The 19204-nt window shown below is 41.5% G+C and overlaps 1 protein-coding gene across 8 annotated transcripts in view; it reads left to right on the top strand.

The window, feature by feature from the left end:
• PPFIA2 (PTPRF interacting protein alpha 2) overlaps window positions 1-19204 on the top strand; it is a 265886-nt gene that overhangs the window by 82693 nt on the left and 163989 nt on the right. The gene's annotated exons all lie outside the window — the stretch shown is intronic.

The raw sequence follows: 19204 nt of genomic DNA on the forward strand, positions 1-19204 counted from the left end.
AAGAGTGTGTTCATATTATTATTATTATTATTATTATTATTATTATTATTGCAGTGCTGTGCATAAAATGTGCTCAATCATAAGATTTTTTAAATTATTATTTCTCAGGTAGAAATGTGTTTTTGTATTTCTGAGGCAGGAGTTGCAAGAGCATTCCTGAAATAGTTGCAGTCTGCTAATAATGTACGATATACAGTAATGCTTTGCGAAAGTTTGCATGATATACTTGGAGAAGAGGAAAGGGGATTCTACAACCTTAAAGCCCCAGCTGATGATGTGTGGCTTTTTCTTGGGGTCCTTTTGGATGGCAGGAACAGTTATGCATGCCAAGGGGAAGCGTTATCTACTGTTAGATTATCAGGCTCTCTAGTTTATCAGCTAAGTTCAGCTAAAATGAATGACATTTTCTTCATTGCTTTACAAAGAATGGTAAGAAATCATTCCCCTTTTATTGGTATGCCTGAGATGTAAAGCTGACATTCTCTTAGCTACATCCCCATGTCATTTGATTAAACGAAATCCTTAATGCTATGCTTTAAGATAAATATGTAATCTCACACACACACTCGGTTTCAACCCCCCACTCAATTATTCAGAAGAAAAGGGGAACAAATAAACACAACAGATCAAGTCTAAAGATATCTGTCTCTTTACAGCAATCCACACACACCATTATTTAAAATTGCAATGCCTTTTTCATTTCATCCTCTTTATATGGTCAGGATTAAAATAAAGCTCCCCATGCTTCGTTTTGAATCCATTGTTGTTTTGGCAGTTACAAAGTAATAATCTGTGATGGGTCTTTAATGATTTAATCATAATTAAATAAGGAACAAAATGCTTAGGCTAAAGTCTATAACATGCAAAGCAATCCATCTCACTCTCTGACTCTGGAAGTATTGCAATATATTTGTGTTTGTTTCAGGTCATATTCCTTTCCTCTATTGTGGTGCTATTTTTAACCCTGTCATCCTGCCCTTTTCTACATTGATATCTGCTGATAGCTGAAGGCTGTGCTGAAACAGTGTGTTATCTTTCACACAGTGATATTCTGCCGATCCTGGCAGTGATTCAGGAATGTGAGTGTTCCAAAGTTTGGTCATTTCCAGATTGGTTAATTCTCCCTCTCCCTACAGACACACAACTGAAACTCTGCAGTCTCCCATACTATATGTGTTCCTGTATATTCTCAGTGTATTGAACCCTGTTCCATGGACAGATGTTGCTGCACTCATCTCTCATAAGCCACAGCCAACATGGTCGTGGGTGGTGGGAGGAATTATCCAATAACAGCTTCCCAATTTTTCTGCCCCTGCCCTTTTCCTGCTTGCCTCCAACCCCTACCAAATAATTTTTCAACTTACTTTTTTATTTTAAAACTTAACAGTAATCCTTTGCCCAGATGGGCAGGTCTGTGCACCTAAACAAAACTTAAGTGGGCGTAACTAGACACCAGAAGGCAGTCAAAGGACATGATCCCAAGCTTTTGCATGAAGTTTTATGGCCTTAGAATTATTTGCCTGTTGGGTTCCACCAGACCACAATGCTGCAGGCCTCTCTGAAAGATCTTAAAGCTCACCTGCTTTCAGTGACTTTCCCATGAAGGGTTTTTTTAAAAAAAAAAATAGAAATGGTTTGTGGACTTTGATTATATTTTAGTCATTTTGGAGGGGCTACCTGATTTATTAGTTTCTTGATTCGCAGTGTTTTTATTATATCACTGCATAGTATTGTAAGCTGCCTTGAAAGGGTCTATTCCGAAAGGCAGCATATATTAAAAATTTTAATACATAAAAACAGGTGCTTCCTATTCCCTTTATGAAGAGATGCACATGAGGGTTCTAGATGCCCCATTCTGGGCATTTTCTGCCTCACAGAAGAGAACATAGGAAGCCTGGGAGATTTGAAGCTCTCTAAGCACATTGAACCTCTCAGATCTAGAGCCCAAATTCCAAGCATGAAAATTCAGTACATTCCCTTGTATTGCATTAGAAATGTTCAGCCAGATCGACTGTAACACCACAATATTTATGCTTGAGTTATTAATTTATTTTTGTTTTATAGGCCATGATTCAGAGAGCTCTCTTAGGTGTGCTGGGGCTGCTAACGTCTCCTTTTTAGGCAGCAGCCCATTCCCAAGCCACACCATAAAACACTTCTGAAACTGCACAGACAAGGCAGGGCAAGGAATGGAATGGGGAAAACAAGTAATCGTGAATTGGTCACATTCTGAATTATGGCCACAGACAGCAGTAGTATTAAATCTTAAGGCAGAACACCAGGTTTAAAGCGCTCTATTAAAAATGGATGCCTTGTTAAAACATGAAGTTAGGATGCATATCTCACTTGTAACCCCCTCCCCTTCCACCCCCCCCCAACAACTTCTTCCCCCTGACTGAAGATTAGATATAACACTAAAGGGTACTGTATCTTTTATATTTTATCTTTGGGATAAGTTACGTACAGTGAAACCTTAGGCATTTTTTCTTGAGAAGTAGATTCAATTGGGTTCAACTGTAGCTGCTCCATGAAAGGAGGGTGACATTTTTGTTGTTAAATATCACAGCAAAGGATATAGCATATGTTTTATCCAGAATGTATCTACTGTTTATCTCAGCCATTTATACTGCCATGTAGCTATAATGAATAGTTTCCTTACACACTTGTACTTATTCATTAAAGGTTCCTGGTTCAAATAACATTTGAATGAGATACTGTGCTTTCAAAATGTTGTGGGTTCCTGCATTGCCCAGAAGTTTTCCTCTGTCCCCATGTGGGTATTGGTGGAGTGGGGCGGAGACTGGCACAGCGACTTAGGCATGAAGTTAGCAATTTATGAGTGGTGACATCACCCAACAGCAGTGTCAGTGGGCTCCTGTGGGTTGTACTTTTTTACCGTGGAATGCGGGTGGCGCTGTGGTCTAAACCACTGAGCCTCTTGGGCTCGCCAATCAGAAGGTCAGCAGCTTGAATCCCTGTGACAGGGTGAGCTCCCGTTGCTCTGTCCCAGCTCCTGCCAACCTAGCAGTTCAAAAGCACACCAGTGCAAGTAGATAAACAGGAACTGCTGCAGTGGGAAGGTAAACGGCGTTTCCTTGCTGGTTTCCATCACAGAAGCAGTTTAGTCATGCTGTCCACATGACCCAGAAAGCTGTCTGTGGACAAATGTCGACTCCCTTGGCCTGAAAGCAAAATGAGTGCTGCAACCCCATAGTCGCCTTTGGCTGGACTTAACCATCCAGGGGTCCTTTATGTTTTTTACTTTTACTTCTACATTTTTTTTAGTTTTTACATGTGCTGGAAGCTACCCAGAGTGGCTGGAGAAACCCAGTCTGATGGGTGGGATATAATAATAAAAAAACATTATTATTATTATTATTATTATTATTATTATTATTATTGAGAACCTTCTCCATCTGGTCCACTCCTGGGCCATAAATCAAAGGCCCTGACTGTAGCTTTGCCATTGGATACCATGTTTCATGAGTCCCAAGGGCATTCAAACAAGATGTTGTGACTAGTTTTACATTCCCACACTTCTTCCTTTTCAGGCCAGCATTATACAGTGGTACCTCGGGTTACAGACACTTCAGGTTACAGACTCTGCTAACCCAGAAATAATATATTGGGTTAAGAAGTTTGCTTCAGGATGAGAACAAAAATCGTGCAGTGGTGGCGCGGCGGCAGCAGACGGCCCCATTAGCTAAAGTGGTGCTTCAGGTTAAGAACAGTTTCAGGTTAAGAATGGACCTCCAGAACGAATTAAGTTCTTAACCTGGGGTACCACTGTACAGAGTTTATAATATTCATGCCATACTGAGCATTGCCGGGGGGGGGGGGGGGGCAGTCAACCAAACTGTTACTGTTCTTCAAGTCCTACTAAGTTGCCCTCGGAACTGGATTTGAGGCTATGGACTGTGCAAGAGTTCTCAAGAAGAGCACTATCTATCTCATCCACCATTTGTAAACATTGCTGTACCAGCAAGCACTTTCCCCACCACATGTTAAACGCAAAGCTCCTATGCTGGTGAGCGTAGGGCCCAATACAAGTGAAATGGGGTGGAAACAGACCTGAGACAGCTCTCTGTAGGCATCAGCTTTCGTTTACCATAGATCCAGCTACACAGAGTTGGTTCAGTGTGTGTGTGTGTGTGTGTGAATTATAACAACTGGCTATAATGGGATTTTGACAAACTGGTTGCGTCAGAAGATAGATCTGCACCACTGATTTTACTGTGGTGTCACTGCAGTTGAGCAGGTAGATATGTGGACCTGTAGAACTGGGTGACAGAGCTTGGAATATCGTGGAGGGCTGGGATGGAAGAGAATTATTTCCCTTTCCATCTCCTTTCCATCTGACACCCTCAGTTTTTGTCTCTTATACTGACCACAAGTTCATCGTAATTCCCTCACTTACCCCTTGACTTGTTATGTGTCTTTCTAAACTCTTTGATCATCAGCTAAGTTTCAGTCAAAACTGGGTTCCTGCGCAAGTCCCTTTAATCTGCAACTGTTTAATCGTGTGAGTAGCCTCAAGTCTATTAATAGTCCTGCTGATGTTTTGTGTTTAAAATTAGTCCAGATGTGATATTTGCTAATAGTTACAAGTAATACTGTTAAAATAAGCCTGCATCGCATTTGCATATTCAGTACATCCAGCCAGCAAAGTTTATATATTTATATATAGAAACACACACGCACATACTGGAAATAAGATATTGTTAAACACACAAGGCATATGAGTCATATTTCCCTTATATAAAATTACCTGCTATTGGTTATCTATTAGGCAGAGCAGAAGGTATTGTGGATTTTTAAATGAAATCTATCCTTTTCAAATGTATTCTTTTACATGCTGAGTTTAATTACAAAGTGATGAAATGCATATGCAGTTTAGAAAAATGCTTCATTTGTATGCGTTTTATCACCTGCCTATTTTTATTCTTTCTGCCAATTATTTGCTTATATTTTCTTGAGTACAGCACAGTTAAGAAAGGAGGCTTGGAGTTGACATATACAAGACACTCAGTAGTGAAATGCTCCATAAGATTATGACAATCCCACCAATAAGATTCGCAATCAGAGGTTCTTCCTCTTGTGTATTTTTTCCAGCTGGTTATGTTAATGCAGACATTTTCCTGAAGATTAGTTTCAGTGTTTATAAAATTAAATTTTCATTTACCACATGACTGAAAGTGAATAAATATAACTTCATTTGAGTATTATTATTTTTAAAAAAACAACAACCCAAAAACCTGCACCTTTTAATTCAGTTTCTGATGCATAGTAAAATGCTAAATGTTCTGGAAGCAATTTACATTACTTAATTGTTTAATGATTATATTTAGACATATGTGTATCTATAAATGACATATCTACACATACTTTTTTAAAAAAACCTGAATAGATTGCTGTACACATTGGATCCTGTTTCATCCAAAGTTGAACTGCTTATTGGGATCAGAACGGTTCTCTAAAGGAGAATCCAGTGGGGTTTTCTCAGTCAAAGCAATTACAGTGGTATCTCTGGTTACAAACGCTTCAAGTTACATACTCCACTAACCCAGAAACAGTACCTCGAGTTAAGAACTTTACTTCAGGATGAGAACAGAAATCACGCAGCGGTGGCGCGGTGGCAGCAGGAGGCCCCATTAGCTAAAGTGGTACCTCAGGTTAAGAACAGTTTCAGGTTAAGAAGGGACCCCCAGAACAAATTAAGTTCTTAACCCGAGGTACCACTGTAAAAGGGAACGCTCAGAGAGGGCACACACAGGAGCACATAGATGCCATGTGACAATAGGAATGGATTAAGATTTATGCCATATTGAGTAAAGGAAAGAAATGTGTTAAATTTAACATGCAGTTGAATATTGGATACTTCATGTTTCCCTTGATGAGTGTCACATTTTTCTGGTGGACAAAGATGGTGCCATACTGCTATGAAAATACAGCCTTCCTAAATAGAAAGCGATAGCTCCATCTCTTTAAAAGTGTGGACTAGGTGTCCGTATTCTGCTTCTGCGTTGCAAGTAGTTTTCTAGACCATTTCAGACAGCCTACCCATGCTTGGTGTTGGTGTTGTTAGGATTATGTGCATAAGAAAAGTCCTGCTGGAGCAGACCAAGGGGATATCTAGCCGAGCTTCCAGTTCCCCACAGTGGACAATCACATGATGCTAAGGAACCCATAACCAGCACATGAAGGCAGTAGCCTTCTCCTGTGGCTGTTCTCATTTGGGGGCACCCTGCCTTTTAAAGCCTTCTAAGTCGGTGGCAAGGGACGCAGGTGGCACTGTGGGTAAAACCTCAGTGCCTAGGACTTGCTGATCGCATGGTCGGCGGTTCGAATCCCCATGGCGGGGTGAGCTCCCGTCATTCGGTCCCAGCTCCTGCCCACCTAGCAGTTCGAAAGCACCCTTAAGTGCAAGTAGATAAATAGGTACCGCTTTATAGCGGGAAGGTAAACGGCGTTTCTGTGTGCTGCGCTGGTGCAGGCTCGCCAGAGCAGCTTCGTCACACTGGCCACGTGACCCGGAAGTGTCTCTGGACAGCGCTGGTCCCCGGCCTCTTAAGCGAGATGGGCGCGCAACCCCAGAGTCGGACACGACTGGCCCGTACGGGCAGGGGTACCTTTACCTTTACCTTTAAGTCGGTGGCAGTCACCACATCTTCTGTTAGCAGATTCCAAAATGTAACTATGCGCTGGGTAGAAAAAACCCCCTATTATTCTCATTCCCAGTTATTGAACTTATTTGTCACTTGCTGCCTAAGCGACTCAACTTTTAAAAACATAAACATAAATGCACTATACCATAAAAGAAACAAGGGTGGAGAAGAAAAGTCATGTAAAACATCAACATTTTTATAGTTCAAAACAGCCCCTCCCACCAGTGACCAAAATGTTGGTATTTTGTCTGCTCTGAATCTCTCTCCAGCTTCTGGATTTTATAAGAGGGAGAGAACCTTTCCTCTTATTTTTTCCACCAAGTGCAAAATGTTACATTTTATTACGTCCCCCTACCTTTGCCATATTTCGAAGTTTTTGAGCTGTTTTGGAGGGAAATAGCCCAAAACGACACTGCCGACATGGATTGCTGTACGTCGATACATTTTGCGATTTCTGCCCGGACACTGATTCCGACTGCAGTATTCCAGATATGTCAACCCTACGTCCCCCATTTATGTGCCCTTTTTTGTAAACTAAAAAACCCCAAAACCCAACCGTTCCTTATTAGGAAACTTTCTCCAACTCCCTGGTCATTTGGGCTGTTCTTCTCTGCAACTTTTCCAGCTCTGTGATACCCTTTTTGAGATTTGGTAGCCAGCAAAGTGCATTTCAAGTGCATTCACGCCGCATCCTTACATATAGGTATAAGGACAATTCTATTTTTGATTGTGTGTGATGATATTCTTGCCCCTCAAATCAGATCATAGATATTTGAAGGTCAGAACAGAGCCCATGTGCTTCAGAATTCTAATTGCATAGAGAATTCTACACATGTACATCATGTGGAGAGAAGGTGAGCTTTAACCTTCAACCTGTGCTCAGAAATCATGTGTGATGTACAATTTCAAAAGTTCAGTGGGACCTTTCTTTGAAAAACGTATTATTCAAGTGTATCATTCGTTTAGCAATGCAAGTTAAACAGAAGAGCCAAACTCTACATGAAGTTGAAGTTTTTGCACTGATTTGAACATGTAGGGGTGTGTGTGTGTGTGTGTGTTGCAAATAGCATCAGGCTGATAATTAAGGGGGTGGAGGGGAGAAATCAACCCTTTCCTACCCAGCAACAGCCCTGAGAAAAATTCCTTCTCTGAAGCTATTTGCTTTGGGGAAAACCTCACACTGAAGCCATTTCATGTCACATCTAGTTTGGCCCAAATAAGGGGAATTTCCAGATTCAGAATTTTGTATCTCAGTTTAACTTGTACTAAGCTAAGAAAGAAGTTAGACTGCTGTCCCATCTGGATCTAAAGCGATGTTGGTGACAGTAAAAGTACCAGGAACTGTGGCGCCGCCACAACCCTGTGTTCTGCTTCTGAGCCCAGCTGATTTCTGTTTGTGGGCTTCTGATCCCTATTCTAGACTTTCCTTGGAAAAACAATAAACTTCAATTAGAGGATGCATTCTTGCATCTCATTGTGCAACCAGCATTAGTCAGCGCAAGACATTTGAATAGATACGTTGTTTAGCCTGTTGGGTTGTTTTGTGATTGTAGCAATATTAGTCTCGTCTTCTGAAATGTTGTGGGGCTGGCATGCACTTGAGCAATCTGCCTGTAGAAGCAAGTTGAAATATGTTCACAACGGTGTCCAAATAATTGGAAATGTTGTGTGAAAGTCCTTTATCAGTCAAAAGGATGTGTGCTTATCAGTGCCTCATTGACACTGAGTTTATTAGATTTATGAAACGAAATATTGTAGAGACTCGCGCTGCTCTGTTATGCAGAGTGGCTCTTCTCTTACCTTTGGTATGAATGGAGATAGCATCCATGATTTTGTGGCATTCCTTTAAGAAAACTCATTATAAACCCTAATATTCAGAGGAGTCTGCTGGACTATAAAAGCCTTGAATAGGGCTAGCCAACATGGGCCCCTCCAGATGTACCGTATTTTTCGCTCCATAAGACGCACCTGACCATAAGGCGCACCTAGTTTTTAGAGGGGGAATGCAAGAAAAAAAATATATTATTTAAAGGGAGTGCTGAGCAGAGCCTGTATGCATCCCAGGCTCTGCTCAGCGCTCCCTTTCACGAGCCGTGTGGAGCGTGTGTGCGGCGCTTGCAGGCTTTTCCCCAAGGAGGGAGAAGGGCAGCCTGTCAGTGATGGGCTGCCCTTCTCCCTCCTCGGGGAAAAGCCCCCAAGAGCTGCACACACACTCCACACGGCTCTTTAAAGGGAGCGCGGCTATCCCTGGCTTTTGTGGGAGGTGGGGGAAGTGTTCTGGCTTCTGGGGTAGCCCACGAAGCCTCTGCAGGGCAGCAGGATGAAGGCTCCCCGTGCCCTGCGGAGGCTTCCTGTGGCTAAGCCAGAAGCTAGAACAGCAAGAAGGAGCGCTGTGCAGCGCTCCCTCTAGCTGCTCTGGCTTCTGGGATAGCCACACAGCCTGTACTCGCTCCATAAGACGCACACACATTTCCCCCTACTTTTTAGGAGGGAAAAAGTGTGTCTTATAGAGCGAAAAATACGGTATTATGAGCTACATCTCCCAGCCTCCTTGACCATTTGGCCTTGGAAGTCTAGCAACATCTGGATGGCATCATGTTTGCTACTGTTTAGCTAGAGAATGATGTAGTAGATATTTAGATACTTTATTAATTTAAGGTATTTATATACTGCTTAATTACAAAGGTTTCTAGTACTTTACATACAAGGGTAACCAACATAGTGGCACGTCATATGTTGTTAGACTCCAACTCCCATCAGCCCTAGTCAACTTGGCCATTGGCCAGGGATTATGAGACGTAGTCCAACAGCATCTAGAAGGCACCATGTTGTCTCCCCTGGTCTAGAATAAAATCGTGCATTATTCCCACCCATTCTCCTCATCTGTGTTTATGGACTTGGAGCTTTATTTTAAAAAAATTATAGAGACTTCCGGGTTAGCGCCATCGGCGAATGGCGGAGTTCCTCCGACAGGAGGAACTGGCTCCGTGGAAACTGGGTCTTCCCGCCGCGGCGAAGGGGGGGACCCGCTAGAAATCCCAGGCGGAGGAAGCCTGGGAACGTGGGGTTCGGCAGGGCACCAGGAGCGCCCCCCTACTCACGGGGAACCCCTTTTTGGGATTCCGGAGTGAAGTGGAGTGAGCAGCGCGGTGCTGCGAACTGACTGCTACTTTTACGGAGTGAAGCCACACAGCCATCACCGGAGAGCGCTGACTTTTTCCTGTGGACAATTGGATTTAAAACAAGTACCCGTGAGTAGAAACGGAAAATTGGATCAAGAAATATCTTAATTTGACATTGAAGCGGGAAGGTTCAAAACAGGAAGTCCGCCTTCCGCTTTTTGTACATAGACTAAAGCAAAAACCTTGTAAGCTAAAGCCTGGAAAGTCGTTAAAAAAGCCTAAATTTCCTTCATTTATAACTACTGAAACCCCCTTGGAAGCAGGAGAAAAGGGGGGGGGGACTTTGTGTAATGCCTGCAGGAGAGGGAGTGAAGAAAGATAAGTTTCCACCGTCTCTAACCTGGGAATGGGGTGTCAGAGACAGAAATTGCTGGAGAGGTTCATTGACTGTGAATGGAATACTTTGACAGATAGCTGAAGAAGAGAAATAAACTGATTCCAATGTTGCCTTTTGCATTCTAAAGAAACAAAATATCTAAAAAATGAAAGTAATTTTCCTTTGTTGGACTTGCCTTAAAAAGATGGATACAAATAGAAATTGTCTCCCCTAGAGGGAGCCTGCTAAATTGTTGCTGCAGTTTACTTGAGGATTCCACAGCTGTGAGATTAAGATCGTGGGATTAGTCCTTTTGACCTTGACTAAATATGAGCTGGAAGGAAGCTTTGGTGCTTGCTTTATGCAAGACAAGTGCTTTGTTGGAACAGATGCATGAGAAGATGGATTTGATGAATGAGAAAATGGATTTGATGACTGTTGTGGCCAATAACTGTGGACAAATAGTGAATAGTGATACAGAAACCATCCAGGATCCATCTCAGGAACCTGTATTGATTGGGCAAGTGCAGAAGATAATGGAGGAGGCTGCTGTTGCACCTCAAATAATACAAATGGAGAGGCCCAAGGCCCTACAGGAGCATAAGCCGCTGCTTTTGAAGATTGAAGTTGGAGTGGGCCAGGGGGAGTCTGGAGCTGAGGAGGCTTTTAACTTTGGAGAGACTTCGAAATATGCTCGTAAATATTTTTTGGATTATATTGATGACTGTGGGGAGTGGGACTGTGGGGAATGGGCTGGTTTGATGAAGGGAGACGGAGATAACTTTGGGTTGGAACCCCCCCAGAGACCTACTCCTCAATGAGAAAGGAAAGAAATTAAGAAAGAGACCAACAAAAGACAAGGAAAAGTGCAAGTATAAACAAGAAGAAGAAGATTTGCAGAAGGTACATGGAAGAGACTTAAGGGCCTCGGACATAAGACTTCCAGGTTGATGGACTAGATGGAATGGACAGTAAGGACTGACACGACCCGAGACCAGGAAGAAGAGACGTTGGATGAAGATTGGAAAAAAATTTATAAAGAAATTTTTTTATTTAGGGAATTAGCCCAAAATTAATGAATATTAGGGAAAATGTTGGAATGAAACTATATGACTCTAGCAGAAATGATATCAGGAGTTATGTATAACTGAGTATTAAGTTTTAAGCTTTAAGGTATTTTATGGTAAGATAAGGTTAAATAAATTAAGGTAATCTGAATAACAGAATATGGGGAAAGATGGAAAGGATCTGTCGAGTTAATTAACAGGTTAAATTGTTAAGATAAATTATTTAATAAAAATTGAGAAAGATGGAAAGCATTTGCTGAAATAACTAACTAAACTAGAATACAAAAAGGGAGGTGTGAGGAGGTCAACGAAACAAGCAAATGGAAGTTAAAGATATGTAATATGGGATTTGTGTCTTTTTTCCCTTTTTTATTTTCTTTTTTGCTGTATTGTTATATTGGCTTTTATGTTTTTTCTTCTTTTTATGTATTGTAGTGTTGTTTTTTATTTTTTATTTTTTTCCTGTAATTCTGAAATTATTAATAAATATTATTTTTAAAAAAATATTTTAAAAAAATTATAAGCCATCTTTCTTCAAATGTCATTAAGGATAATTTTAAAATATTCATTAAAACTGATACAATATAAAGCACAACATACAACATAGCAGCAGGATAAAAGAACACACAAACTTACAGTTTTTTCATTCTAAGTAGATGCACAGCGATTAAATAATTCTGTCTCCATAAAACCAACCTTGCAATCCAAACCAAGCAGTGCAAAAAATAAAAATAAAAATAAAAATGGCTAATCATGTAACAGGCTAAAATTTACTGTGATGGGGAAATAAAATTAACTATCCAAAGCCGGAGATTTACAGTCTGGTTGGCACATTGGACAGACAGGAATAAACATTGATTGATGGCCAATTCTCACTTTTTATTTTGCCTTTTCATCTGGATAGCTAGTTGCCAAATATACAAGAGTTTTAATCAAGTGTGGACAGGGAGTATAGTAAAACTCAGCTGGTATCCCTTTAAAACAATCAGAAGAGCAAATGGGAAATAATCAAACCCCATTGCAATATAAAAGACTGTTAGAAAGAGGTTGGAAAATGAAAATTAGGTCGTTTTGGTAGATATGATATAAAGGATTAAGTAAAATGAGTCAATGAAATTGACGAAACAGAGGAGGTTTAATTACATTATTTTAAACTAAAATATGTAAATGAAAATAAGGTTAGAAGGACTTGCTGGAAATACGATCTGAACTAGAATACAAAACTGGGAGGTGAGAGGAGGTCATGGACATAAGTAAAGGGAAAAGGTTATGTAAAGGTTTAATTTGTTTTTGTTTCATTTTAACTTAATGCATTTTTATACTTTTTGTTAAGTCTTCTTTTTTTATTCTATTTTATTGTTTATTTTTATCTTTTTACTTTTCGCTTTGTTAAGGTTAAATTTTTCTTTGTATTTTGTATGGTTTTTCTTTCTCTTTTTTGTAACTTTAAATATGGAATAAATATCATTTTAAAAAAACCATTCTTTTTGTTGTTAAAAGGTGATAAATTGTACATTGCAGCACCCTTTGCATTTGACAAGAAGCAGGTATAGTCAGATTTTTGTAGGAATATATGTTTTTGTACAGGCAACTCCCCATTTACGTAGGGTTTATGCTCCGAGGCTCCATGCGTTGACGTGGAATTGTGTATTTTTGAAACACCAGTGTAAAAAGCCTGCAAACCCCATTCCACCCCACCCCTTCCTGTTCCACCTCTTTTTGTGATGTTTTTGTAACATTTCCAGGTTTGGCACAATGCGTGTATGCACGGTCAGGCACTTATTGAACATGTGAAAATGAAGGGTTGCCTGTACTGCATGGTATGGCCCAAGATATTTTTCTGCTTGAGGCAGAGGGAAAAATGACACCCCTGTTCAACATACAGAAACTGACCTCAGTGGCAAATGAATCTTACTTCAGTACTGGTCCTGGGGCAACATTATTCACCTAAGGACATTGTGGGTCTCTTGAAGAAATTGTAGTGTGTGTTTTCGCTCTGCTTTTCTTTTTTTTATTGTTGAAGTGGTACTTTTAAATGGTTCGCATGCAAGCCACCTTGAGAAAGTTTTATGTTAAAATGTGACCTACGGTGGTACCTTGGGTTACATACGCTTCAGGTTACAGCCTCTGCTAACCCAGAAATAGTGCTTCAGGTTAAGAACTTTGCTTCAGGATGAGAACAGAAATCATGCTCCGGCGGTGTGGCAGCAGCAGGAGGCCCCATTAGCTAAAGTGGTGCTTCAGGTTAAGAACGGTTTCAGGTTAAGTACAGACCTCCGGAACGAATTAAGTACTTAACCCGAGGTACCACTGTATTAATATTTTTAAATAAGCACTCAATCAAGCCTCTTCTATGCCAACCTGCAGTTGAAGAAAATGGTGTGCTTAGCCATATGAGTGCAATGTGTTCCTATAAAAACCCTTTCTGCTGTCATTATAATAGTTAGGAGGAGATGCTAATTTGTGTTTTAAGTATTATACTGCTGATATTGGAGCAAACCATATGTGCTTCATACTTGTTTCTGTGTCAATGCAGGATTAATCCACATATGCAAATAGCTTTTCAGCCTCTGCTGTTATATCTTGACAATAAATCGCATATTTCGCACTGTGGGGAGACTTGGGGTCAAGCAAGGTTTTTGCTAACCTGCCATCATTGCACCCAAACCTAGTTTTAGAAACATACCCTCCCACCCTAAAGTGTCGTAACCATTGGCTGTGCACACATAGTACATTTAAAACACATGGCTCAGGAAACTTGGGAATTGTAGCTCTGTGAGGTGTAAAATACAGTTTCCCAGAATCCTTTGGGGGAAGACCAGAACAGTGAAACATACAGTGAAACATTAGCACTATATGTTTGGCTTTTGTTGAATGTACTGTAAGAAACTGGAAATGAGATTGGCATTCATAGCAGAGGGTAGCCTGTTCATTGCAGATGCTGTTCTGGAATAGGAAGCTTGATTATGTTATGCAGAAAGTGTGCTCCTTAAAGATAAAAATGTCAAACTAGGAAAATAAATGGTCGCTGATGACAGACGGACTCCCTAAATATTCACACACCCAACAACCCTCCCTCAGGACTATCCAGAGGAGGAGTTTCTTATGAAAGGTATCTATTCTTGTAGAAATGAAATGATCAGCCTAGTTCATGACACAGGACATTACCTCAAAAAGAGGAATCATTTTGCATTTTTCAAGCGCCGCTGTGTAGGATTCTCTTAGAGGAACCTGAACTTTACCTACAACAGAAGCAGTGGCATGTGGTGAATTTTTGTGTAGAGGAACAGTTAGGGCCAGAGGCACCAGCTTGTGAGGGTGATTGCAGCATGGGGAAAAGGGAAAAATCGTCTTGACACCATGCATGAGAGTATTGCGCCTCCCTCCGTAAGCCAGGCAGAAGCTCCCTGGGCTTTGGGACGGAGGCACCAGGCCTCAGGCAGGATGCTGGAACCCTCCTGCTTCCTTCCCAAAGCCAGGCAGGATGTGGGAAGGCAGCAACAGGACTCTTGGACTCATTGAAGCATCGTGCCTCCCTCCCTAAGCTAGGCAGAAACTTCCCAGGCCTTGGGAAGGAGGTGCCAGGGAAATATTTAGGGGACTAGCCTAGTCCCCCAGTCCACTGACTGCACGCCACTGAACAGCACAGTGACAAAAAAAGGCAGGTACCTAAATTTCATGAAAATAGTTTAAAAAGAAGAAATGGACAATTACATTCCAAATGCTTGGATCTTACTCAAGGTAACTTTGTTTGGCACCTAATTATACAACTGCTAAAGGAAGGGCAGTATGTAAGTTTTGAATTCTTTTCCTCTAGCAATATCTTTCTACATTTCTTTCTTACTCTCTGCTGTCCTCACTCCTCTGGTACGCTTGTCACCCACAAACTTAATATTGTATCTTCAGTTCCAGCAGCACCCTTTCTCCTCAAGTGGGAGGGCTGTAACTCAGTGCTACAGCATCTGCCTTGCATGGTGAGACCCTGGAAAACCATGGCCGGTACTGAGGTAGATGAGCCAGTGGCCTGACTTGGTTGACATTTGCACTATACATTTAAAGCAGTGCCACTTAAAACAATGATGGCTCCCCCCCCAATAATAATAATAATAATAATAATAATAATAATGTGAGTTAGGGGTACTGAGAGTTGTTAGGAGATCCCTGTTCCCCTCAGAGCTTCAAATACCAGAGTTCCCTGGGAAGAGCAATTGATCCATTTGAAGGGAATAGTGGTCTCCTAGCAACTCTCAGCACCCTTAACTCCCAGGATTCTTTGGAGGGGAAACCATGACTGTTTAAAGTGGTATGATGCTGCTTTAAATGTATGGTGAAGATGGGGCCTTGCTGTAAAGCAGCTTCCTGTGTTCCTCCCTTGACTCCTTCCATTGGTACAGAGACTCTAAATAAAAGCTTTTCCATTTACTCTAGCTGATCTCATGCACCACATCACTGATTTCACACATCTCAAATTTCTCTTTAGCTCTATTCCCTCCTGCCTTGTTTTTATTTGGAAGCTTGAAGGCAGAACCTGTGTCTTACTTGTGTCTTATGTGCAGAGCCTAGTTCATGTGGTCTCTTTAGAAGTTAGTAATAATAATAATGATAATAATAATTAATAATAAATATATTTACTGCTCTGTTTCCTCCCACAAAAGAAGAAGTAACAAGATGATTGCATTTAATAGTTAATGGTGTGTATTTATTTTTTTGCCTCAGAGCAAAGAACAAGATACTGAATATAAGACGTGCTTAATAAATAGATCTTTACTGTTGTACTTAAGTCCTGCTTTCTGGCTTCTCAGTGTCATCTGAGCAGCCACCCTTGGGGAAGGGCCATAGCTCAGTGGTGGAGCATGCAGAAGGTTTCAGGTTTAATCTATGGGATCTCCAGATTGGTCTGGGAGAGAACCTTCTCTTTAATTTTGCAGAGCTGTTTCCAGTTGGTGTAAATGCAGAGGCAGATGCATCCAATGGTTTGACTAAGCATAAGGTAGCTTCCTAGGGGACGCAGGTGGCGCTGTGGGTAAAACCTCAGCGCCTAGGACTTGCCGATCGTATGGTCGGCGGTTCGAATCCCCACGGCGGGGTGCGCTCCGGTCATTCGGTCCCAGCACCTGCCAACCTAGCAGTTCGAAAGCACCCCCGGGTGCAAGTAGATAAACAGGGGCCACTTACCAGCGGGAAGGTAAACAGCGTTCCGTGTGCTGCGCTGGCTCGCCAGATGCAGCTTGTCACGCTGGCCACGTGACCCGGAAGTGTCTGCGGACAGCGCTGGCTCCTGGCCTATAGAGTGAGATGAGCGCACAACCCTGGAGTCTGGCAAGACTGGCCCAAACGGGCAGGGGTACCTTTACCTTTACCTTTTTAAGGTAGCTTCCTATGTAACAAGATGATGAACTAGATGGGCCTTTGGCCTGATCCAACTTACGTTGGAGCTTCATATGTTTTAACATCAAATGCAAGATTGATACAGCTAACATAAAATGACACATTGTACATTACTCTTCAATTGTACTATTATTGAACATTTTGAACATGATCAGTGCATCTGCAAAGACTTCTGTCTGTTGCGTAACTCTCTTGTTTAGCTTTCAGAGATTTAGAATTATCCCCTATTTCAAACATTTATGCTGTATTCTTAGTAGGATAGATGCAACTAAAATGAATCAGAGTAAGCACTTATCTGTCAGTATTAACAATGACAGAGAAAAGCAGGAGGAGTATCAGTGGTTTATTGGAACTAAATATACATCCTTCTGTGTCACAAATTGTCAGTTGTTAAAATGATCTGCTAAATCAAGCTTGGTAAAACAAGAATAATCTGCCAAATTCAACATTTTTAATACTGCATATTAGCTGTAAAAATATCTAGGATTTTGTAGGGTTGGGGTGAAGAAACGTTGACTAATATTGACAAAGTCATCATAGACTGGGGCAAGGGTGGGTGGCATCCTCATATCCTAGCAACAGAAACGACAAACAGAATGTTGCTAATATACAATAGCATCCCCAGCTTTCAGAAATTATATAGGAAGAGACAAATTGCTGTACTCAATGCATGCTTTGTCTGACAAAGCCATAGTTGTAAGCCATTGTGCTTGACTGCTGAGTGGTATAAAATGGTAAAAGGATAAATAGCTGAAATGTATTGAAATGTCCTCATCATGGGATAGTATTGATCCTAATAAAAGTGTAGGGTGAGTCTTCCAGACACAGTCAAGCTGACATTTAGACAAAGAAAGCTCATGGGGCCAAGTATAACACTTGGCCAAAACTCCAAAGGACTAAGATTTCAAGGCAAACTATATCCCAAGTTGTAGAACAACTTCAGTCAAAAGCAACACAGATCTTCCAGTTGACATTGTTAACTGGCTACTGAAAGGTCTCTGTAGCAACATGGCATTAGGCAGCGTTCATCAACCTTAGGTCCCCAGGTGTTGTTGGACTATTATTTATATGAATTTCATGAAGTTCAGAAACCACATGATTGTCATACATATATCACACCCTCAAAGTGGTTTACAAAAAGAATAAACTACAACTCCCATCATGTTAGCTGGGGTTGATGGAACTGACACTTCAACAACAACAACAACTTACTATTTCTACCCCACCCATCTGGCTCAGTTTCCCCAGCCACTCTGGGCAGTTTTCAACAGAACATTAAAAACAGAATAAAACTTCAAACATCAAAAACTTCCCTAAACAACATATGGGAGCCAAAGATTGAAGAACATTGCAGTAGAAGGAGTTGTCATTAGTTTGCCCCAACCAACCTCTCTGCCAAACTACTACCCTGCCTCTCAGGTCCTCTGTCATTAGCCCAACTACTTGCTGACTCACTTATCTGTCTTTCACATGACACCTAAAAACCAGTCGAGAAAGGGTCAAGGCAAACCTTCCTTGGAAAGAAGTTGTACAACCACAGAGGAGGCCATGTCTCTCTTTTACAAACTTCCACAGTTCAGATTAATGGGAACATAGAACAGCAAACCCCCCCCTCTCTCTCTCTGTGTGTGTGTGTGTGTGTGTGTGAGAGAGAGAGAGAGAGAGAGAGAGAGAGAGAGAGATTGGTTTAGGACTCCCATGGGAGACCAGATTGAAGCAGTGGCACTTACTGTAACAGCAGGATCATAGCTAGAAAAGCACAGTCAAGTCAATGTAGGCTATGAGAAGATCCCAGTCAAAAACGCAAAGCCTGGATGTCACCCAAGGAGAGCTGTTGTCTTAACAGCATGCAGAGGCTTTATGAAGGCTGCCCCCTCCTCCAACAAGCTGTCTGTTTTTTTAAAGGGCCATTGCTTTTTTAAAAGGGAGTGGCAAGGACTGCATTGAGCAGAATGTGTTCCAAGTCTGAGGAATTAAGCAAAGCCTTGGGAGCAGGGGATGGCTGATTCCTCTTCCCTTCTGCGTTTTCCTCTGAATCAAGGGGAGGGGGGAATTGAGGCCTGAGAGACGCTGGGCAGGTTCCAGTGGGAGAAGATGGACCATGAACTACTATCCAGGGGACTTCCGGAGGCGGCGCGTTCGGTAATGGCGGTCCTCTTCAGAATCGACCAAATCTGGATAACTAGAGGTCTGGCACCTAAGATTAGAAAAGTGGAAATCTGCCCAAAGACTTGCTCCGACCATAATGCAGTAAAGATGGATATGAGACTAATTACAGCCGGCTCCTTTAGATGGAGGATGAATGACAACCTGTTCAGAGATCAAGAGATCATTAAAAAGGCCCAGAAAACCTTAAAGGACTATTTTGAAGTAAACTTGAACACTACTGTGGAAAAAAGAGTAATCTGGGACGCAAGTAAAGCTGTTATGAGGGGGTTTCTGATACAACAGAATACTATTAAGAAAAGAGCACAGAACGAGAAAAAGGATAAGATCTTGGAGAAAATTAAGGATTGTGAGAAAAAGTTAAGATCGAAACCGAAGTCACAGGAAATTCTGAGAGAAATTAAGCTTCTTCAAGCACAA

Source organism: Podarcis pityusensis (genome assembly GCF_964106645.2).
Source record: "Podarcis pityusensis genome assembly, chromosome: 10".
Lineage (NCBI taxonomy): Eukaryota > Metazoa > Chordata > Lepidosauria > Squamata > Lacertidae > Podarcis > Podarcis pityusensis.